The sequence below is a fragment of the Apium graveolens genome, chromosome 4 (genome assembly GCF_009905375.1).
Source record: "Apium graveolens cultivar Ventura chromosome 4, ASM990537v1, whole genome shotgun sequence".
In the NCBI taxonomy this organism is placed as follows: domain Eukaryota; kingdom Viridiplantae; phylum Streptophyta; class Magnoliopsida; order Apiales; family Apiaceae; genus Apium; species Apium graveolens.
In genome coordinates this window covers 276,871,162-276,889,570 of record NC_133650.1, presented here as the reverse complement: position 1 = coordinate 276,889,570, position 18,409 = coordinate 276,871,162, and the positions used below count along the sequence as shown (strand labels likewise).

Here is an 18,409-nt window from a genome sequence, read left to right as displayed (position 1 = left end):
ATTTATTACCTTTTAACCATGGTGAATTTTGTGTGGTTTATAATCAACCAACCTTCCTTCCTTTTTGGTCATGCTTAGGTCATCATTCTTATGTCATCTTCCCATGCTTTTCCTCTTCTTATTGGTTTGATGACATCATCCTCACTAACCTCTTTGATTAGCTCCTAATTACTGGGCTAATGACCGCTGATTTGTTATACGGTTCGCTTAACTTTCGTTTTCATTTATCGTTTGAGGGATCATACCCGGGATCTTATTACTTGGGTTACCTTAACCTTTCTCAATACATTATATTCCTTTTATGATCCCCTCTTATAATCCTTGAATTTAAATCCTTTTTATCCAGTTCCCTTATACTCAATTCTTTCGGCATCTGGTGGATTTTCGGGGAAAAATCAAAGTGTTCGAATTTGGATTTTGACGATCTTTACATACACTTATATCCCATATAAAGTACTAATAAGATCTCAGAATAACAATAGAAGAACCCCTACATAGTGTGGCATGGAAAGTTTTCTTATTCAGCATAATCAGCAAAACACTATTCATAAGGGTTACTAAAAGTTCAAAAATTTTGGGGTTATTACAGTAACCCTCGAAAAATCAGCAGTAGGAACACTGCTGCTGCTATCAATAGTCCTGGATCTCTTGGGTGCTATCGAAACTGAGAAAAAGTGTTTAAGATTTGTGTTTTTGAATATGGGAGAGATTTTAAAGATTGAAAGTGTATGGGGGAGTATAAGGAATAGTTGTATGTATATATAGGGTAGAGATTAGGGTAAAATTTGATTAGGAGTGGGTTTGAGGGTTAAAAACGTGGTTAATGGGAAGATAATTCGTGGGTAGTGGGGCTGTGTTTTGATTTTTGATTTTTTAGATTTTTTTTGAATTTTTATAAGACTTAAAAAAATTCTGCCAGTCAGGCCCTGAGCAGTCGCTCAGCAAAAGTTGAGTGGCCGCTCAGCTTGCTGAGCGTTCGCTCAGCAGAGCTGAGCGTGCGCTCAGGGGTCTTCTGGAAAAAAAAAATTAGTGCCCTATTTTTCTGATTTTTTTTGTGGTTTTGGATAGGTTACTAACTTCTAAGGGTTCCTGTAACAACAAATCATGGGTTGCCTCCCAAGAAGCACTTCTTTTTCGTCATTAGCTTGACATAGCGTACCTTAATCAAGTTGACAATAAAACGGCACTAACCACTTCCCGGTTTGCCGTGTCCCCATAGTAATGCTTCAAACGCTGACCATTAACCTTGAATGCTTGGTCTGGATCATTCTCAAAAATCTCCACCGCTTCATGTGGAAACACAGTTTTGACAATAAAAGGTCCAGACCACCTTGATTTCAACTTTCCAGGAAAAAGTCGGAGACGAGAGTTGAATAAAAGAACTTGCTACCCCAACACAAATGACTTAGGATATAGCTTCCTGTCGTTCCACCTTTTCACTTTTTCCTTGTACATTTTGTTGTTCTCGTACGCTTGGAGTCGAAATTCATCAAGTTCATTTAGCTGAAGCATTCGCTTCTTTCCAGCTGCATCTAGATCCAGGTTCAACTTCTTTAACGCCTAATAGGCCCTATGCTCAAGCTTCGCAGGTAAATGACATCCCTTACCATACACAAGTTGAAACGGGGACATCCCAAGTGGAGTCTTGTATGCTGTTCTGTAAGCCCAAACAGCTTCATCGAGCTTTAAAGACCAATCCTTCCTTGACGGACAAACAACCTTCTCTAAAATACGCTTGATCTCTCTATTAGACACTTCCGCTTGACCATTCATTTGCGGATGATAGGCAGTAGCAACACGATGATTCACATTGTAGCGCTGCATCATAGAAGTGAACATATGGTTGTAGAAATGCGACCCTTCATCACTTATGATTACTCGTGGCATTCCAAACCTTGTGAAAATCTGCTTATGAAGAAAATTCAACACTACCCTTGCATCATTCGTCGGCAAAGCTTTGACTTCTACCCATTTTGAGACATAATCGACTGCCAGCAAGATGTACTGATTATTGCAGGATGAGACAAATGGTCCCATGAAATCAATTCCCCAAACATCAAAGACCTCGACTTCAAGCATCACATTTAACGGCATATCATCCTTCCTCATTAGATTTCCCACTCTTTGGCAACGATCACACCTTAAAACAAACTGATAAGCATCCTTAAATAAAGTAGGCTAGAAAAAACCTGCTTGCAGAATATGAGCTGCCGTCTTCTCACCACCATAATGTCCACCATAAACTGTGGAGTGGCAGTCTTGTAATATCCCCTCCGTCTCTTAGAATGGGATACATCTCCTGATGATCTGGTCAGCTCCCTGTCTAAACAAATATGGTTCATCCCACATATACCACTTCACCTCATGCAGAAACTTCTTCTTTTGAGCTGTATTCATATTAGGAGGCATTATATTGCTGACAAGATAATTCACAATATCTGCGAACCATGGCTCTTCCTCCTGAACTGTGAACAACTGCTCATCAGGAAAAGATTCGTTGATCAATGTCTTATCATGTGAAGTAGACTCGGGATTCTCCAATCTAGAGAGATGGTCAGCTACTTGATTCTCAGTACCTTTTCGATCCTTGATCTCTAACTCAAATTCTTGTAGCAAGAGTACCCAACAAATGAGTCTAGGCTTCGAATCCTTCTTGGAAACCAAATAGTGAATGGCCGCATGATCAGTGAACACTGTCACCTTTGTCCCAAGCAAATAAGATCGAAATTTTTCGAAACCAAAGACTATAGCCAAAAGCTCCTTCTCAGTAGTGGTGTAGTTCATTTGAGCTCCATTTAAAGTCTTGCTAGCATAGTAGATCACATAAAAGAGATTATTCTTGCGCTGCCCAAGAACTGTGCCCACCGCATAATCACTAGCATCACACATCATCTCAAAAGGCTCTGTCCAATCAGGTGCCGTAATAATTGGTGCAGTTATCAAACTCTTCTTGAGCGTCTCGTATACCGTCAAGCATTCATCATCAAATTTAAAAGGCACATCCTTCTCAAGCAAGTTGCACAACGGCTTAGATATCTTCAAAAAGTCCTTGATGAAACGCCGATAAAAACCCGCATGACCAAGAAAACTACGGATTCCTTTCACAGAAATAGGTGGTGGAAGATTTTCAATTACTCCCACCTTAGCTTTGTCCACCTCAAGACCCTTGCTAGAGACCTTATGCCCAAGAATAATGCCTTCACGCACCAAAAAGTGACATTTTCTTAATTGAGCACCAAATTAGTTTCCACACACCTTTTGAGCACCGCACGAAGATTATTCAAACATTCATCATACGAATTTCCAAAGACGGAGAAGTCGTCCATGAACACCTCGACATTATTTCCAATCATATCAGAGAATATAACCATCATACATCTCTGAAAAGTGGTCGGTGCACCACATAAGCCAAATGAAACTCTATAAAAAGCAAACGTGCTAAATGGATAAGTGAAGGTATTCTTTTCTTGATCCTCTGGTGCAATACATATCTGATTATACCCCGAATAACCATCTAGAAGACAATAATACTTATGACCAGCCAACCTGTCAAGCATCTGATCAATAAATGGAAGAGGGAAGTGATCCTTCCTTGTGGCCTTGTTCAACTTTCTGTAGTCCATGCATACCCTCCATCTTGTGACTGTTCGAGTGGGGATGAGCTCATTCTTCTCATTTGCTACCACAGTAATACCTCCTTTCTTAGGTACACATGGCACGGGGCTCACCCAAGAACTGTCAGAAATAGGATAAATGATTCCTGCATCCAGCCACTTCAGAATTTCTTTCTTCACCACTTCTTTCATGATAGGATTAAGTCTTCGTTGTTGCTCAACAGTCGGCTTACTACCTTCCTCTAGCAGAATTTTATGCATGCAGTATGAAGGGTTGATCCCTTTAATGTCTGTTATAGTCCATCCGATAGCCGATTTGAATTCTCTCAAGATCCTCAAGAGCTTGTCCTCCTCACTACCTGAAAAGTCAGATGCAATAATAACAGGTAAAGTAGATGCATCACCTAAAAAATCATACCTCAAGTGTTCAGGCAATGGTTTAAGCTCCAAGGTAGGTGCTTCCTCAATAGATGGTTTGAGCTTTCCTTCAGCATTTTTGAGGTCAGGAGTACCAAGAGATTCAAATGGCATGTCTCGCTTTCGCCTCCAAGGAGAAGCATTTAGATATTGTAGTTGCTCATTGCCATCCTCATCCTCACTGTCAAAATCCCCCACTAAGGCTTTCTCTAATGCATCAGATATCAGCATATGATCAAGTTCTGAAGTAACCGCAGAATCAATCAAATCCACCTTTAAGCACTCCTCATCTTCTGTAGGGAATTTTATCGCTTTGAATACATTGAATATCACATCTTGATCCTGCACCCGCATAGTAAGTTCACCTTTCTGCACATCTATCAAGGTACGACCTGTAGTCAAGAAAGGTCTCCCCAAGATTATGGGAATCTTCTTATCTTCCTAGAAATCCAGAATAACAAAGTTTGCAGGAAAGAAGAGCTTATCCACCTTTACTAGCACATCCTCCACTATGCCTCGTGGGTATGTAATAGAATGATCAGCCAATTGTAGAGACATGTAGGTGGGTTTTGGATCAGGAAAATTCAACTTTTTGAAGATAGACAACGACATCAGATTGATGCTTGCTCCCAAATCACACAGGCACTTGTCAAAAGACAACTTGCCAATGGTGCAAGGAATGGTGAAGCTACCTGGATCTTTAAGCTTTGGAGGTAACTTTTGTTGCAGCACAGCATTGCATTCTTTCGTTAGAGCAACGGTCTCAAGGTCATCCAGTTTCACCTTCCTTGAAAGAATACTCTTCATAAATTTCGCATAACTAGGCATTTGCTCCAGAGCCTCAGCGAAAGGTATATTGATGTGAAGTTTCTTGAACACCTCCAGAAACTTACCAAACTGCTTATCCAGCTTTTGTTGTTGCAATCTCTTAGGGAAAGGTGGTGGAGGATAAAGCTGTTTCTCCCCTGTATTACCCTCAGGCATAGTGTGTTCAACAGTAGTCTTCCTTGGTTCCGTTGCTTTCTCCCCTTGCTTAGCTTCTTCATCACCAACTTCAGCTTCCCCGTCTTTTGCTTTTTCAGCATCAGCAACTTTTCCAGACCTTAAGGTAATAGCCTTGACTTGATCTTTAGCTTCCTTCCTGCCTGGCACTTAAGCGATGCTGGGAAGTATGCCAGGTTGACGATTGAGCACCGCATTGGCTATCTGACCGATTTGATTTTCCTAGGTCTTGATAGAAATCGCCTGACTTTTGCACAACAGCTTAAGTTCCTCAAAATCAGCACTAGAGGGTGGAGCAGCACCTCCTTGTTGAGGATATGATTGCCTTTGAGCATACTGCTGTGGTTGCTGGAATCCAGGTGGATTAAACTGTTTACTTATGCCTTGCTGATATGGTTGCTGAATAGCATTCTGATTATTACTCTAGCTGAAATTTGGATGATTTCTGTTGTTAGGATGATAAGTAGCTGGCACAGGCTGCTGCGGTCGCTGATAATTAGTCACATACTGAACATATTCATTAAAAAGAAAACACTGATTCGTAGCATGAGAACCTGCACAAATCTCACAGACCATAGCTATCTGATTGACTCTATAGGTAGCTAAAGAATCGACCTTCATAGACAGCGCTTGGAGCTGTGCTACAATAGCTGTAGCTGCATCAACTTCCAGAATACCTGCTACCTTCCCAGGCATCATCCTTTGAGTTGGTTTTTGATGCTCATTTGCAGCCATCGTCTCAATCAGATTATAAGCCTCAGTATAGTTTTTCTCCCACAAGGCGCCTCCAGCTGCTGCATCAAGCATGGGCCGAGATTGGGCCCCCAAACTATTATAGAAACCAGTGATCACCATCCAATCAGGCATACCATGATGTGGACACTTTCTTAACATCTCCTTGTAGCACTCCCAAGCTTCACACATAGATTCTGTAGGTTGCTGCGCAAACTGAGTAAGAGCACTCTTCATAGCCGCAGTCTTCTCCATTGGATAGAACTTCACCAGAAACTTTTGCGCAAGATCTTGCCAAGTAGTGATGGATCCAGCAAGTTCATAATGTAACCAGTCCTTAGCTTTATCCCTCAGTGAGAATGGAAAAAGCCTCAGCTTGATAGCCTCATCAGTCACACCATTATATTTGAAAGTACTACAGATCTCGACAAAATTTCTGATGTGCATGTTGGGATCTTCAGTAGCAGCACCTCCAAAAGAAACAGAATTCTGCACCATCTGAATAGTGCCCGGCTTGATTTCAAAAGTGTTAGCCTGAATAGCCAGGTGAAGGATGCTTGACTGAATGTCATTAATTTTAGGCCGAGAAAAGTCCATAAGAGCTGGATCTGCCGGAACTATACGATCACCCATGATTACTGGTTCTTTCTGCTCACTTTCTGTATCTGAATCTTCAAATTTATCTTCTCCAGAATACCAAGAACATCGTTTGTCTCCTCAGCCGTATCTAAAGTCCTCTTGCGAGTGCGAGAACGTGTTTGCATAAACGCTCACTAAAGTACCTGAAATACAACCGGAAATAATAAGTAACACGTCTTAATTAATGAGTCCTAATGACCACTGATGGTAAGTACATAAACTAAACAAATACACCGAGTCCCCGGCAGCGGCGCCAAAAACTTGTTAGGGCGGAAACACGCGCTAATAATACATGCAAGTATGCGCGTTCGCAAGTAATATATGATACTTTCTAATTCATTCCCACAGAGACTCAGACTAATTATGTTCAATTAACAATCACTCACCAATGTATAATTACTTCTCAATGTTAAGACAATAATACTTAGATTTGATTAACTAATTATTAACTACAATTAAGTACGAGAATTAAGCACTTAATTGACACTTGAATTAACAATATTAAAACATACATGAGATCACAACTTCATTACTACTTCCTTCAATAGTCATTGTCATTACCCTTAGCATGCAACAGTGATGATATTAATCGAATAACACGAAACTGATAAAAGCCAACTTTCATTGTACTAATACCATTCTACCAAGCATCCACAATTAAGATAGACGTTGAATATGCATCAATTATGTTGAGACCCTATATGTCTATAGAATTTGACAACATAACGATTTAAGCACAAGTTATTACTTATGATTACACAGGGCAAGTAATACGGTTAGAGTTACCCACTAATCATGCATACACATACATGAACCTATGCTAGCATGGCAAGTTCTAAACCTCAAGATCCACCGTCGCTTCACAAGAGATTAACACCCTATCTTATATGTTCGCGACGCACATAAGACAAATAAGCACAACCAATACTAGATATCATACAATCATCACACACTAAGGTATTAAACAACTAACTAAAGAATTCCATAGTAAATCCGTTACGACCCCATGATCACGATTAGCCTATGATAGAACTCATCGCCATCATGGGTTCATATGAAAACATTATAATAACACACAAGAATAATTAAAACTACTTATATTAAACCAGAGTACATCACAAGAGTAAATAGGTTCTAAGTAAAGAAAACTAGCATCCAACATTACAACGAAATAAAGAATCACAAGAAAATATGCTTCCTCTTCGTTGCAGTGTGCTAAAACGGTCTTCTTCCTTATCTCCTCGCTCCTCGATTAATACTACGATCCAACACTATGTGAAACGTCTCTGAAAACTACTTATATAGGAGTCCCATAAAACCCAACTAACTCAGAAGTTGGAAGCTTAACAGAATCAGGAGTCTAAAATAATTATTCTAAAATTCCGTCCCTGAGCGGCCGCTCAGCATTCCTGAGCGGGCGCTCAGCTTCCTGAGCGGTCTGAGCTGAGCGGGCGCTCATACCCCTTCTGGAAAATGCTCTATTTTTGCTCTTGTTTCTTGCTGCATTCTGCTCCTATCTTCCCGCACGCAATGCCAAACACATGCCAAGGCTTATTCTTGATGAAATCTCTCCAGAAATGCAATTAATACCCTGAAATGCACAAACACTAGAAAAACGCATCAAATACACAAAATACTTGATTCCAAGACATCAATTCAAGCCATTATAAGACGTTCTAAGTGGTATAAAATGCCACTTATCAAGTTGCAGCTCTCATTGGTACATGGGGGCCTCTCTCTATGCAGTCCACATAGGCCTCATCTTGGGAAAGAAGATGTAGGTGCATCTTCACCTTCCAGTGGTGATAATTATCTTTGTCTAGAAATGGGATCTTTACTCCAACATCCTTTTTGTTCATCTTGTTATTTATTGTGATCTTTATACTTTTTGTTCTTCAAGATCTTGCTCCAATACCAATTTTTATTCCCTAACAATACAACAAGAATTATAGAAGGGGGGTTGAATGTAATTCTGGCTTCTTTTCAAGATTTTAAAATAGTTCTAACTTAATACATATAACAGTGTTAGATTTGTTGTAGTGCGGGATAGAAAGATAATTGAAATTCTAAACACTAAGTAATAAAACATAGGCTTTAAAACTCTCTGGTGGATTTGAATGCATCCACCATATATATATAAATATATATATATATATCATTTTGAGAACTCTGTGAAGCTTTGAAAGCTCACAAATTCTTTACAAGTTGAACAAAACAAACTATAGAGAAATTTTTACAGGTACAGCCTTATCTGTTTCTTTGAGAAATGTATTTTCTTAGTTAATTGTTCTACTTGTTACACTTGGTTTATATATCACCAAGTTTCCATGACAGCAAGACAAGATAATAAAACAAAACATATCTAGTCTAACTCCATGCTGCTACACTACTTTATTGCAGCATCTTTCAATATCTTCACATTTGCATGGAATTGGTAATGCTTTTTTGTTCTTAAAATCCTTCTTAACAGGCTGCCACATTCCTTTTGCAAACACCCAACGCATGTGACTGTGTTGTCACTGTCAACGGCTATCTGAATTTGATCATCCGTCGGGACTATGTTTGTCATCCGTCGGGAGTCTTAATGATTATCCGTAGGGAGCTTTGTTGATCATCTAACGAGAGTCTTGTAGATCATCCGTCGGGAGTCTATCTGCCACTTTACTCTATTTCACTTATATAGAATTACAAGACATCTCATATTTACAATTAGTCAACCTATTTTGCATATCAATCTAGAAGTCAACATGATTTAGAGAACCCTACATAATCTACAAATTGTCAAATTGTCATCCGTCGGGACTATAAAGTTCATCCACCGGGACTAGATTAGATCATCCGTCGAGAGCTACAAATTTCAATAAGTTAAATCTACTAAGGTGTTTTGTTTAACTTATCATCAAGTTCACAACATATTTGTAATAACCCCCAAAATTTTCAACTTTTTGTAACCCTTGTGAATAGTGTTTTTGCTGAATGAGAAAACTTTTCATGCCACACTATGTAGGGGTTCTCTTATTGATCTTCTGGGATATTATTAGTACTCTATGTGGTATATAAGTGTATGTAAAGATCGTCAGAATCCAATTTCCGAACACTTGGGTTTTTCCCGGAAATCCACTAGATACGGAAAGGATTGAGTATAAGGTAACAGGATAAAAATGATTTAAATTAAAGGATTATAATAGAGGATCATAAAAAGAAATATAATGTATTGAGAAAGGTTAAGGGAACCTAAGTAATAAGATCCCGGGTATCATCCTTCAAACGATAAACGAGAACGAAAGTTAAAGGAACCGTATAACAGATCAGCGGTCATTAGGCAAACGATTAGGAAGTTAAGCAAAGGGATTAGAGGGAGTGATGTCACCCAACCAATGAGAGGAGGACAAGGAGGGAAAGATGACATCACAACATGACATAGGCATGACATGGGAAGGAAGGAGGTGTGGTTGAATGAGAACCACACAAATTCAAGGGCAACAAGGTAATTAACTAAATCAAACACAAAAACAAGTCAACCAAGCCAAGCAAAATCATTTTTCATCAAATTCAAAAAGAACCAAGGCTTTGTTCTTGAGAGCTCTCGGCTTTTTACTATTCAAAAGGCAAGGAAATTCAAAAATCAAAGATCCAAGCTTCCTAAATTGGTGAGTTAATTCCCTAATCATCTTCATGCTTAGTTAGGGCTATATCATGAGTTTAAGCCATCAATTCCTTCTCCATCTTCTTCATTTAATCAAAGAAGAAGACTATGAATAGTGTTTTCAAGTTTTTAACTTGAAATTTTTCTTGTTTTCCTTGAAGATCCAAGCATTCCTAAGACTTCTCAAAGCTTCTTAAGGCTTCCTAGCTCCTCCCACCACTTCAAGGAAGGTATATCATCTCCAAACCCTAGATTCCTATGTATTATAAGATGATTTTAATTAGTAGGGTGATATTGTAGCTTGATGTTGTGATTTAGAGTTTGGGATTTGAAATGGTATTGAATTGGAATGGTAAATGTTGTTGTTTTGATTAAAAGAACTTAAGAATGGTTAAAGTTAAGCTTAGGCATAAGTATGAATGTTAAAATTGAATTGGTTGGGGTTGTTATGATGTGATAAGGATGGATGTTGGTTGTATGTTGGATTTGAGGTTGAATTGGGTTGGTTTTGAATGGTTTAAAATTGGGAAATCGCGTAAACATAGCCGTCGTAACGTCCAATTTTCTTTAGACTGTTTTTGTGCATAACATTAGGACCCGAGAACCCCCTGCTAGATTATGACCATTGCCATGTTTAGATAGCTCATGTTACGAGCTTCGTTTTGATATGTAGTTCGTTCGATTCCGATGCACGGTTTAGGAGAAACGACCGTTTCAAGTAAAGGCGTTTCGCGAACGAAACTTTTCCCCTCGCCTTACTTTGAAACATAGGTTAAAGACCAAAAAGGATTAATTAATGTATGAAACATTTATGGTAAGTGTGTTAGGCAGTTGGTAAGACACTCGCGAAGGAATCGTCTTAAAACTCGTAAAGGTTAAATTATTAAAAATGATGGAGCCGAGGGTACTCGAGTGACTTAATCGAATCAGTAAGCGCAAAACAAGCGTTAGAGTCTAAGTTAGTTAAAGTATAGATTTACAAGTGACTTTGGTTTAATTCCAACTTGCTTGTTGTTTATAGGTTACCAGACTCGTCCCGAGCCTTTTATCACCCCAAGTCGCTCAGGCAAGTTTTCTACCAGTTATAACTGTTGTTGTGATGTATATATGTATTTGCATTATCTTGCGATAGATGCATGTTGGTTCTTTAGCAAATGTTGCAATATATTGAAGCATGCTGCTATGGTATATATATATGCATGCCTGTTTCGTATTCTTTCCATATATATCTGTTGATTCAGTTGATAATACCTATGCTAGAGGATAGCGGTAATTTGCATATACCCTTAGTACAGGGACCCAAAGGTGAAAATATTTTCTAAAACCGGGAGTCGAGGATCCCGAGTAGATTTTGTATATATGGATATAAATATATATATATATACTTATATATATATATATGGTCATAGTTTTCAAAACTATTAATCGAATAAGGTTTATTCGATAATTTTAACTTTATTTTATTATTGAATATTATTTCGAATATTATTCGAAGGCGTATGACTCCTTTATATTAAATGAATATTATTTGAATATTTATTTGAGGATCTATGACTCTGATTATTGGCTGAGATTTGTTCTTTATTTTATTAAAGAATAAGGTGTAAATAATCAAACTTATTTTCGATTATTCAAATAAAGATAGTACTTTCATATAAGTATATCTTTGGTTATTTAATACTCGTTTCAAGTATAAGTTTTAATACTTCTACTTCAATTATTTTTATAAAGATTATTCTTTATGGGAATATTATTTAAATAATAATATTCAGTCATTTTCTAAATATTCTGGGGACTGATTTACTTCATTAAATCAGCTTTACTCCAAACACTCTATAAAGTGTTTTCGAGTCTTCAAAATGATTTTTAAAAGTTAGAGCGGATCCCAAAACTCATTTTTATATTTAAGATCTTCCTTTTTAAGGGGATTTAAATACTCGCTCAAAACCTGAGGGATCCGGCTCTGTGGTGTATTTTATATTCGCAACACGGTTGCAGTTTTGGTAAATGAATTGATTACTTACCCAACATTCGGGAAGTAAGTCCATCTATTGAGTCGGCATAAGCAACATGGGCTCAGTGGGCGTCCATGATAGTGTAAGTGGCTCAGTGGGAGTCCATCAAATGCATAAGTGGCTGAGTGGCAGTCCAGCATAAGGTCCTATTACGACCAGGGTGATGACCAGTGGGGAATTCGTCCATCTACTAGTAGAAAAGGTTACTTATGGGTATCTTTGCCTGATCAGCAAGATATCTGGTTTATGCCAAAATTCTTTTCCTTTCCAAATTTATTGGATATTTTAAACTCTGTTCATACTTTACATGACAGAGGTTTTCAGGAAATTGTATAAAGAAGATGTATATGTGGATATATATATATATATCAGAACTTAATGAAGTATATCATGACTTCATTTCCTTTAATAATATTTCAAAGATTTAATCTATTCAAATCTTGTCTTGTAGTCTCATCTATGTGATGAACTGGTAAAAGCTCATTATACTTTGAACAGTGGTAGTTCAAGTAGCTTTATAAATGATATAAGTGTAGTGAAGTATTTGGTAACTTCATCCCTTGTTTTTACTTATATCTAGTAAGTAATTATCTTATACTTGATAAAAGATTCTAGTAAGTATCCATTTAGATACTTATATTATTGTTATCACTACATATTATCTTGCGAGCTATCAGGCTCACTCTTGCTTTATTTCTTCATCACACAACAACAATTAGGAAAGATGGCCAGACTCCAGCAGACCCAGCGCAAGTGCGTGGGAAGCGTCCCGCGTCTTCCCGATGATGTTGTAGCTGCTATAGCTGCAGAGGTAGATCTATTGTAGATCAGACCATCTACTTTTGAGAATCAATTATGTATAATTATAACTTGTGGCAGATAATGGCAATTAACTGTAAATTTATCAAGTAATCATTTTGGGTTGTAATAACTTTTAAATTGTGGATTCAAAGACTTGTACTTATTTCAATTTCATCTCTGAGACTATAACGGGTTGTGGTGTGTGTTAGTGTGGGGTCACAGCATAAGGTTATTTTTATTAATTAAGTGAAGTGATATTGTGGAAAGAAAGACCGTGACGACCCGGATCCCCGACCCCGGATCTGGGGGTGTTACCATATTCCTAACAGAACCCTTGATTGAAATATCAATCTTTTAAATATAATACGGGTGATCAGCCCGTACTGACCTCCATCTGGTCATTAAGGTACCTATGGCATTATTTCAACCTTTATATTGGACTAACCCCGCTAGTCTCTTATGTGACTGTACTAGTCCCACTAGCCTCTTACGTCTCTATCCAATCCATCAGGAATTCATTTGGAAAACCTTTATGTTGGAAGTATAGAAGAATTGACTAAGTTCATTTTAACATTACCAAGTATATTAAATTATTTGGACTTTTTTTCAAGTTGAGAATCATTCTTATGTTCAATTCAAGAATTCAAGGAAAGTGAACAAATCAAAAGTAAACAGGGATCGTAAGTTAAGGATAATGATCAAATGATAAACAGGGCATACCTAGGTCGTGATCAGGATAGTTCCAAAGAACGTCGCATGGACAAGGCACAAGAGGTTATCAAAGGAATCTAGGTTAAAAAGGTATAACATATGAAAGATTCGTTAAGTCTTTCTTAGGGTCAAAGGATCATAAGTTAACAAAATACAAGGATAGGGTATAAGTAATTGAAGCAAGGGTTACTATTAGGGTATATCACAAGGTTCAATAACGAGTTTATCATAAGGAACAATAATAGGGTTCTCATAAGAATCAATAATAAGCTTTATGAAGATCTTTTACTCTATCAGTGCATAACATCAATAACCTCTCTATAATCAATTCACAATAAAAGGTAGTGTTACTTGCCTCAGATAGCTTTCCTATTTCACGGTATACGAACTACTGCCACCTAGGACCTCTTTTCCACTCCAAGCATGAATGCCTTCGCTTTTCAAATCTACAATTCAAACCAAAACCCTAATTAGATACTTAATCGATTCTTGACATTTCTTAGAACGTGTAACTTTCTACCCCAATCGCGATATCCACTTTTCTTATATATATATATATATATATCACACGTAACATATAGTAGGTTACACCCTTATACGCTTTATATCAACAATTAACTTGATACATTTACACATAGCAAGTAATCACATAATCACGTAATCCAACCCAACATCTTAACAATCAAATCGACTTCTTTCCTTATAACCAAAACTTTACATATGATATATATATATATATTCTTTTCAAAAACTGGGCATGACGTATTCGCAAATACGCTAACCCTCTTCGTCAAATACAATCATTCAACCAAACCTTTATCCGTGTATACTTAAAAATAAGTAACATGCAATTCACCTTACGTGGTTAACCATCAAACAACTTAATACATCGAATAAAACTGTAACATGCAACTTTCATCTTAACACATATCAATCGACCCTAATTTTATATCTTATCACACATATTCAAACTTAATCAAGTAATTAGAATCGAATTATTCAGAATTTCGAACCTAATAATAACAATTTTAAATCAAAAATGCAAATTCTTCACTTAAACATATTCGAACCAAAATGCATGGACTAGAATCATCTCAACCGAATTTAACAATTAAAATGAACCCAATAATCCTTAAAAAAACCGAATATTTCAAGAATACGAACATGCATAATCTCAAATCGATAAATCAAGTTTAAAACACGTAATTCGACTTTATAAAAATAAATACTTGAAATCAATTACTTAAAATTTCACACTAAATCAACATGCATCAACTAATTGAATTTGAATAATCATTGTAGGACTCAGACAAGCATCATAGTCCACCACCGGCTCACCGAAGTTCATCACCGGCGGCGGCAAGGTCTCGGAGATGCCCCATTCGGGATTTTCTTCGACGAAATCTCACCGATTTCTTAAAAATCCTGTTAACAATTACATGCAAGCATTCAACAACATATTCTATGCACAAACGAACCAAAACTCGAATCAAGAACAAGAAACCGAGAGGGTTCATCACCGAATCAAGCACAAACACACACACACACATATACATACAACCATGTATGTATATATATAAGATGAGAGGAACTCAAATCCTAAATTAGAATTGAGTTTGATAAGAGGATCAGAGAGAGTGAGAGGAGAGAGAGAGAGAGAGTACCGAGTGTAGAGAGAGATAAGAGAAAGAGAGAAAAGAGAGAGTAGAGCCGCGGGGAAATAAAAAGAAAGGGAGGAGGGAGTGTATATATACTCGGTGCAGGGGCACCAAGGTAATTTCACCCCTAAAACCAAAAATTTGATTTCTCTCTTTATATATATCTCCATTTATGAAATAAGAAATACAATTCAATTTCATTCAATACGCAAATGGCTCAACTTTTATTTTTATAGCATAAAACATAGAATTAGCTCTTCACCCATAGTTTAAAAATGATTTTTGAGTAACCAGTTTAATTTCTACGGATTTTACAAATAAATCACATATAATGGAAATAAACTCCGAAATATCATTTTAAAATATCAAAAGATCAAAATCATTTCAAATATCATTTTTAGAAAGTCTTTAGGACTATTCCAAAGATAATAAAACAAATTTCACACCCAGATCATATTTTAATGATTTTACAAAAGTATATAAGGATCAGTTAAATCCTTATTTTAAACAAATAAATCCTCTGAAAAATATTTAAAAATTTACGAATCACAGATTCACACACGTAACTTTAAAATAACATATATTCAGTCAATAACATCAATCTTACCTCACATTGGTATATTCAAACACGTAAATCCCATTTTTAATAATAGATTATGCGTCTAACACATTTACTCGATAAATCAAATAACAAAAATAACTTTTCAATTATAAACCCAAATCACAGAAACACATAGAGGACTCCACATTAATCATAACTTATTATAATTCTCAATTTATATGATCTTAATCCTTCTCATTTGATCCATCCTTTGAATAATGGATCCCGTTCTACTTGACGGTCCGACAATCATAACTTAACCCTTTTAGCTGACTCATCAAACTGAAACAAGACTTTGCCCATTCCTTATTACTATTTCACAGAAATTATATATAAACCACAAAATCATTTAACCTTTTATTTTATTCACATAAATCCACGTAACAGCACAAGAACTATATTCTATTCATATAAATACATCGCGAAAATCTCAGTCGTTACAGCAACACATCTTCTAATAATTTGGCCTGCACCTAGCTTGAATAAATAAGGCTCATCCTAAAAATAATATTTTACATCATGCAAGAATTTCTTCCTTTAGTGACTTGATAAATCAGGTGGCATTAATCCAGTAGCTAAGTGACTTGTTCATCTGGAAATGTTTCTTTGATAGGAACCATAGTGTGCGATTCATCGTTGTACTCCATTCTTGATAAGTGATCAGCTATTTGATTATAAACACTTTTTATATCTTATATCTTAATATCAAACTCTTGAAGCAGAAGAACCCACATAATTAAGCATGGATTTGCATCCTTTTTGGTGATTAAGTACTTTAGTTGAATGGTCAGTGAAGATAACCACTTTTGTGCCCACAAGATAAGAACAAAACTTGTCAAAGGCAAACACAACAGCAAGAAGCTCCTTTTCAGTCACTGTGTAATTTAGTTGTGCTCCTGTTAAAGTATGACTTGCATAGTAGATCGGATGAAATACCTTGTTCTTTCTTTGCCCCATCACTGCTCCCACTGCATAATCACTAACATCACACATTAATTCGAATGGCAAGCTCCAATATGGTGCAATAATGATAGGCGCTGAAATTTATCTCTGATTTAACTCCTCAAAAGCCTTTAAATATGCTTCATCAAACTGGAAGATAGTGTCGTTCTCCAATAACTTGTAAAGTGGCTTAGAAATTTTGGAGAAGTCCTTGATAAATCGTCTGTAAAAACCTGTAAGCCCAAGAAACCTTTGAATATTCTTGACTGTAGTAGGAGGAGGTAGCTTCCTAATAACTTCAATTTTGGCCCTATCAACTTGAGATTTTGTGACCCAATACAATGCTTTATTTCACCATAAAGTGACACTTCTCCCAGTTAAGTACAAGATTGATTTCTTCACATCTTTCCAACACCTTACCAAACTTAAATAGACAATCATTAAAAGAATCTCCAAATACAGAGAAATCATCCATGAACATCTCTAGAAATTCACCAACCATGTAAGAAAAGATAGCCATCATACATCTTTGAAAAGTGGGAGGAGCATTACATAAGCCAAATAACACCCTTTGAAAGGCAAAATTATCATAAATTATGTGAATGTAGTTTTATATTGATCCTGCAGAGCTACAATTATAAGATTATAACCAGAGTACCCATCAAAAAAATAATAGTACTCTCTCTCTGCAAGTTTTTCCGGCATTTGATTAACAAAGGGCAATGGAAAGTGATCATTTCTAGTGGCCTTGTTCAGCTTTCGATAATCAATACAAATTCTCCAACCAGTGATTGTTCTGGTCAGAATTAACTCATTATTTTCATTCTTTATCACAGTGAGTCCACCCTTATTAGGCACACATTGTACAGGACTAACCCATGAGCTATCACAAATCGGATAGATGATACCTGCATCAAGCCATTTGATAATCTCTTTCTTCACCACCTCTTTCATGATAGGATTTATGCGACGTTGTCCTTCAATGAACCCCTTAGCACCATCCTCCAATAAAATTTTATGCGTACAAATGGAATGGCTAATACCTCGAATATATGTAATAATCCACCCAATAGCTTTCTTGTGCTTCTTAAGAATATCCACCAATTGTTCTTCTTGTGCGTCAGACAGTTCAGCAGATACAATAACATGGAAGGTAGAAGAAGGTCCCAAGTAAGCATACTTCAGATGAGACGGAAGAGCTTTTAATTCCAACTTTGGTGCTTCATTAATATATGGATTTGGAATCTTAAATTCCCTTGAAGATAGCTCAAGTGATTCAAAGCGGCCTTTAGTCCTTATACCTTGTGAATTAGCTTCCAACCAAGCTAAAAGATCAACATCATCAACTTTATCTTCAAATGTATTGAGAATTAATTGCTCCAAAGGGTCATGTGAAGGATTACTCTAATTTTTCAAAAACTAGATAATCAACCAAAGTGATTGTCGAACAAGATTCTATATCATCAGCATATTTCATAGCCTGAAAATATTAAAATTCACCTTATCATCTTGAACCATCATCGTTAGTTCCCCATTTTGCACATCAATTAATGTTCTTCTAGTAGCAACGAAGGGCCTACCCAAGATAATAGGAACTTCTCAATTTGCCTCGTAATCCAAGACAATAAAAT

General features: G+C 36.7%; 1 non-coding gene across 1 annotated transcript; it reads left to right on the top strand.

Moving 5' to 3' along the window:
* Positions 1 to 5,898: 5,898 nt before the first annotated feature.
* LOC141722550 (small nucleolar RNA R71) lies at positions 5,899 to 6,005 on the top strand. Its single transcript, XR_012575566.1, has one exon. It is a non-coding gene; the product is annotated as a small nucleolar RNA R71 (small nucleolar RNA).
* Positions 6,006 to 18,409: the final 12,404 nt, after the last annotated feature.